The following is a 6,000-nucleotide window of genomic DNA, read 5'->3' on the forward strand; positions in this document are numbered from 1 at the left end:
CTATGTGCTCAGGAAAAGGGGGGAAGGGTAGAATGCCCTTTTTGTGTGCACTCCCAAAGCTTTGATGATCTTTGAGGGCTCTTCCAACCACAAATTCTAATTCCTCTCCAGAACAGCTAGACTTATGTTTGGCATGTCATCTGAGTATATTTTCACTCCCAAGGGGCTAAGTGCCCTCCCTTCTGGGTCCTTGTGCACATATCCTGTACATGCTATATAGTCTGACCCAAATGAGTATGGCACATGCCTTACTCTTCATTAAAGTCAGGGAACATCTATTTGGGTACTTGGTTAATTCGACTTCACCACTACCACGCAGCCCAAGACCCAAAATTTTTCATACTCTCCTCTGCCAGATCCAACCCCCAATCCCACCCAGGCATCCTGGAAAGTTGGATAGGGCAGCTAGCCCCTGAGTTTCTCTTTGTGCCCTAGGCTTCTAAATAAGGCCCCCAGTGTGATCCTGGTATCAATCTGATTTTCCAATGAATGTGTCTCAATGAATTTCCCCAGCTGTCACTGAACCAGGGCCTTCTGTCACATAACCCCCACCTCACAACAACCTCAGCTGGCCTAAAAGAGTTGTCCCTCCTCCATCAGCATTGGGGGCCAAAGAAAACACACACACACACACACACACACACACACACACACACCTTTTTCACGTGTTTCTACATGCACCTCTTTGTACTGACCTTGCTTCCTTTGACTGAACCCATAAATTCTGTGGGTGTGCTAGAACGCGCAGGCCCGGGGCACTGACACTTTGGCTACCCCCTCACTATTTTCCTCCATTACCGTGGAGGGGTGTGCACGTGTGTGCGTTAATACTTGTGGATCTCCATCCCAGTGCACCCAAGGGGAGGAGAAGGCTGTCTCTGTGGTGCACCAGAGTGCCGGCGTCCCACTTTAGTGAAACTCCCCATCCACGGATGCAATAACACTAAGGCGGAGTCTCGGCTTTGACAGCGGCAGTCCCTTCCTCCAAGTTGCAACAGGGGGGGCTCTATGAAATTTCCCAAGTCCCTTTGGAGCTGAGCCTCAGCAAGCCTTCCTTGCCAGCTAGGGCATGAACCCAGAAAGCTAAGGGTGAACCTAAGGAGATGGAAGCGGAGTGACGGTTCCAGTTCCCAGATCACATCCTCGGTAGCCTGATTGCAAATCCTGCACCGCCCCTCTCTAGAGCAACCGGGGTGTCCCGGGTCGCTGGCGCCAGCCCATGCAAGGGGGAAACCCAAGGGCTCGCTCTCCGTGCAGTCAGAGAGAAAGAGGAGTACAAATGAGCAGCCCGGAAGACAAGCTGGAGAACACACTGAAACTTGAGTCTCTCTTCTGGGGCTCCCCGCCACCCGCTTCGCTTCTCTTGCAAATATTCTACCCTCCAAAGCTTAATGAACCAACCCCTGGTCCCTTACTCCCACTACCTGAAAGTCCCAGATCCACTTAGCTGGCAGTTGGAGCTGCACAGGGAAGTATCCGCGAGAAGAGACAAGAAAAAGAAAGGCTTAAAAACCTACAGCCTTACCTGAAAAATTTCTTACACTCCCTGGTCCTCTTCAAACTACATCACTTCTGGAACGCCAAAGCCCATCAAATAGAAATGTTCTGTTTTGTTTTTTTAAAAGAAAATGCTCCCAGAAACCGTTTCCTCATCCAGATCAAGATCAGAGAGACACACCAAAAAAAAAAAAAAGGGAGGGCAAGGGGGACACCCAGAGAAAGAAGCCTCCCGGGCGCTGTGCAAAGCGATCGGGCACCGTAGGGCAGGCTGCTTCTCCTGAACAACCCCGCGCCCCTTTCTCCGAAGTAGAGATAACTCCTTGTCAATTTCAGCTTGGCAGTCACTAGGATGTGTTTGTTCAATGTGCGATTAAAAAAAAAAAAAGTTGGGGAGGGAGGAGGGAGTAAGGCGGGGGGACCAAGGGGGAGGAAAGCAGGAAGGAAGTTGTGAGCCTGTCTGGGGTTGAACTCAGCGGAACAAGTTTCTTTTCTTTTCTTTCTTTTTTTTTTCTATCGCTTGGCAGGACCAGGAGGGAAACACTTAAAAAAAAAGTTTCCATTGTTAGCTAACCAAAAAGAAAAAAAAGAAAAAAACTTTCAGCCTCTGCGGGTTAAAGATATACGATCCATTTTCCACCACTGATAGAAGCTTGACTCAACTTTTTGAAAGTATTTTAAATTTTATAACAGCAAAGCTTGTGTGAACTTTTGGAACAAAGTAAATCCCGGAGCCCTTGGTTAGCATTAATACCGAGCTAAAAATCCTATGTAAAGAGTCGAGGGAGGGTACAGAAATACACACATGAAGGGTACGTTCATATTATCATATTGTCTTTAGGTTTGTTTTTTTTTAAGTACACATCAAGAAATGCACAGCGCCTATAACATGCAGTATTTCAGAGGGATGGGGAGGAAGGCTGGGACCTGGGTCTGGTACATGCAGTGTAATTGTTATGTGTATAAAGAAATGTATATTTTTAGTTCATTTCTCTATAAATAAATGTGCACATGGCAAATAGCACATTAGTATTTTTTGCATTTAATTTCCTTAAGTTTAAGAAAAAGCATAAATTCTGAGTGTACTTCTAGCAAGATCTGAGATTCCTTTCCTGTCTCTTGTCATTCCCCATGCCTGTCATTTTGCAGTCCTTTCTCCTTGTGCCCAACAAAAATAGGAAAGCAAACTGAGAACCAGAGAAAAATTCTGCTGTATGAGAGATTCTAAACTGATTAAATTCTGGCTGTACAACTGTGTTTTGCATAATTCCATAAGACTTTAACTACAGCATTTGGTAGACATAGGGAAAACACAGCTGCAAAAACCTGGAGTTTCATAAATCCCAAGGCTCAAGAGGACTTAACATTCCTATTAACTAAAATTCAGATGGAAATTTTGACTTTGTATGCACCAAACCAATGCCTTGCTTGTTTATGTAACAATCCCATTTAATTGAGCAAAGAAATCTTCCCAGTCTAGAACAGACTTGTGCAAAGTCTGAAGCCAAGGAAGCAGAATTGGTCAACATATCCCTCAGAAACTCATGATCCTTTTTTATTGTGGCTACTTTTCAACTGCAATATTTCCTTTGGGTCAACCAGATTTGCCCAGAAGCCAGCCATTTGGCCATTGAACTGCATTGTTGCTAGTGAAGGGGGGGGGGGGCAGTGTCTCTGATTTCAACCTCACCCCCTAGTGTCATGGTATAGAAATCAAAAGTTCTCACCCTTTCCTTCAAATCCAACCCCAGAAGTCTCATTGAAAATAGCCTCACACAGCAGTGCCTGGATAGACAGACCAAATCAGGAGTCACCAACAACTATGTTGGTATTGTAACTGCAGCAATAAAAATAATAACAAAAACGCATGTATTTAGATTATAAATAATCGCAAAAGTTCATTTGATCCTCACAATGACCCTGTGAGGTAAATGCTATTTCCTATTTTATTTCCTATGCTATTTCCATTTTACAGATGAGGAAACTGAGGCTGAGAAAAGTAATGTGACTTGCCAGGGTCACACACACAGATAGGGCTACTAAATTTCAAACACAGTTTCTGAACTAATTTCTTCTTGACTGCAAGTTCAGGACTATCCACTATACCACCTGACTATGCCCAACTTTATTCCCCTTACTCCTTAGGAAGGCATTCTACAGTTTTATTAAGCATCATATAATTCCAGAAGTTCAGACCTTAGCCTTGACCACTGAAATGAAAGCCACAGGTGATGTTCCTTTACTCAAGTCTACCAGAGGAAATGTAGGAAAATCTACAGCAGTACTTTATAATTAGTTTGTTATTATTGTTGTTGTTCAATTGTGTTTGATTCTTCATGGCCCCAATTGGGGTTTTCTTGACAAAGATACTGAATTGGTTTGCCATTTCCTTCTCCAGCTCACTTTACAAATAAGGAAACAGAGGCAAAAAGGGTTAAGTGGCTTGCCCAGGATCTTACAGCAAGCAAGTATCCGAGGTCAGATTTGAACTCCCGGTCTTCCTGCCTTCAGGCCTAGCTGTCTATGCACTATACCATGTACAATTAGTCCCAGAATGTAAACTTCATAGCCCTCTCCCCCATATTTGTGTTGGGCTGATCTCTACATTACAAAGTTCTCTGCCATCCTTGCAGAATGTGATTTTCCTTCCTCCCTCCCCAGGAACACCCTATGCCAAGCCAATACAATCTTCTAGGCAGAAACAACCACTCCTGTCCTTCTTAAAGCAAGTGAACCCAGTGAGCCAAACTCTGAGCTTCTCCATTGGGTTCAGCCATCAGCCTTAATCATTTAAATAGAACAACCTTCCTTCAGTCACTGAAGCACCTTCTTCAGACCAGATACTCCAATGAGGCCCCATTGACCCATTGTCCCAGGACACTGCTATCAGGCTTGCTACTCTAGAAGAATAGTTATATGGTAGATCTTTTCCCAGGACTAATACTCCCCAATTTAGGAGTGAATTCAGTTATTAAGTACTGCCATTAAGATAGGTAAGATTAAAGAGCCTGGCTGTTCCACACTGGGCTTCTAGGATATCTGCATGTTGATCAAATCATCGCTGGGTCTAGCAGTTTTATCAGTTCACCCAGTAACATAGATCTGGGAATAAGAAGGACTAGGTTGTGGTCTGGTCAGATTTTTGCTATAGTTGGCTTCAGATGGAGACTTTTAAAAATCTGGTCTACAGGTTCCGAGAGTATATACAATTGTTTTTTGAACATTTACTTTCCCTCTTACAATCAATACTATGTACTAGTTCAAGGCAATGGCAGTTAAGTGACTTACCCAGGGTCACACAGCTAGGACTTTCTATCTCTGGTCTTATCTCAATCCACTGAATCACCTAGCTACTCCCCCCCGCCCCGCCCCCAGTATATACAATTTTAAGCCCATCTATTAATCAATCAAGAAATATTCATTCATGTAATAGGTAGATGGGTAGCCATTCACATTATAGCACATCTCTTTTCTCACACACAGGGATACCTTCTCACTCCTTGGGCTCACTCATTTATTCCATCTTGTCCTCGTGGTAATGGATCTAAATGGTCATAGAGGTTACACTCAAAATTTTTTCTAAGCTGCTTGGAGTCCCCCACACCTTTCTCACCCATTCAGATCTAAAGCCCTCCCCCCAGATATGCTTCTATTTATCCAAAACTAAATGTTCACAATATTGACACTCCTAGATTTTAAAAATAGTTATTTATTTTAACAAAAGGCAAAATAAATAATATCACAGATACTTTTATACTAAATCCAAATTAATAATAATAGTTTATTATTTTATTATAGTTTATTAATAGTTCACTTGGAAATAACACAGAACTACCAAAGTAGTCAGAAAAGCCTAAGTCTTTAATCAAGAAAAGGGACAGGGTCCAACATTGGCCACCACTCAGAGACCAGCACCACATACCACACAGGGCCTGCACCTTGAGGACCCTGGGAACCGTATCCCTGGGAGAAGGCACCACCCTAAATGCCAGCTCTGATGCCAACTCTGCCCTGGGAGAAAACACCATGCTAATTGCCAACTCTAAAGAGAAACAGAACTTAGGGGGTCTCTTATACCCTCTGGAGAATTTGCTACAGTGAGCCTTCAGAGACAAACCACAAACAGGTTGCAAACCTCTTTGCAGCCAGCCTCAGGGGTATCACCTAGGGGTCAGCTATATCACCTCAAAGGCAAGGGTCAAACTCAGGAGCTGGGATCCTGAAAGGAGACAACACAGTAAGGGAAGCCTCTAAAACAACTAAAAGGCATTTAACATTAGCTAGCTATGTCCATAAATCCCACCTATGCTAAGGGTTTCCAAACAGCTCTAAAGTCTAAAGTTCAACCCCAAAACAGGGGTGCTCGGTACTGAGGTTTCTCAAAGGGCAGAGGTAAACTGAGTCATCCAAATTTCTTGTCGACACAAGTATATTATTTATATCAATGTTGTTATAGTTTTAATATTATAGTTTCTTTAATCTATATATTACCTAGTATCTGCC

General features: G+C 43.3%; 1 protein-coding gene across 2 annotated transcripts in view; it reads right to left on the reverse strand.

The window, feature by feature from the left end:
- The window catches only part of ITPKB (inositol-trisphosphate 3-kinase B), a 158,493-nt gene extending 156,514 nt beyond the window's left edge, over positions 1-1,979 (reverse strand). The window contains exon 1 of one of the 2 annotated variants that reach the window (XM_056816023.1): positions 1,526-1,979. The gene's annotated coding sequence lies outside the window, so the exon portion shown is untranslated. Of the gene's footprint in view, positions 1-695; positions 1,431-1,525 lie in introns of those variants that run through there. The other variant, XM_056816024.1, reaches the window with a different exon arrangement.
- Positions 1,980-6,000: the final 4,021 nt, after the last annotated feature.

The sequence above is a fragment of the Monodelphis domestica genome, chromosome 2, assembly GCF_027887165.1.
Source record: "Monodelphis domestica isolate mMonDom1 chromosome 2, mMonDom1.pri, whole genome shotgun sequence".
In the NCBI taxonomy this organism is placed as follows: domain Eukaryota; kingdom Metazoa; phylum Chordata; class Mammalia; order Didelphimorphia; family Didelphidae; genus Monodelphis; species Monodelphis domestica.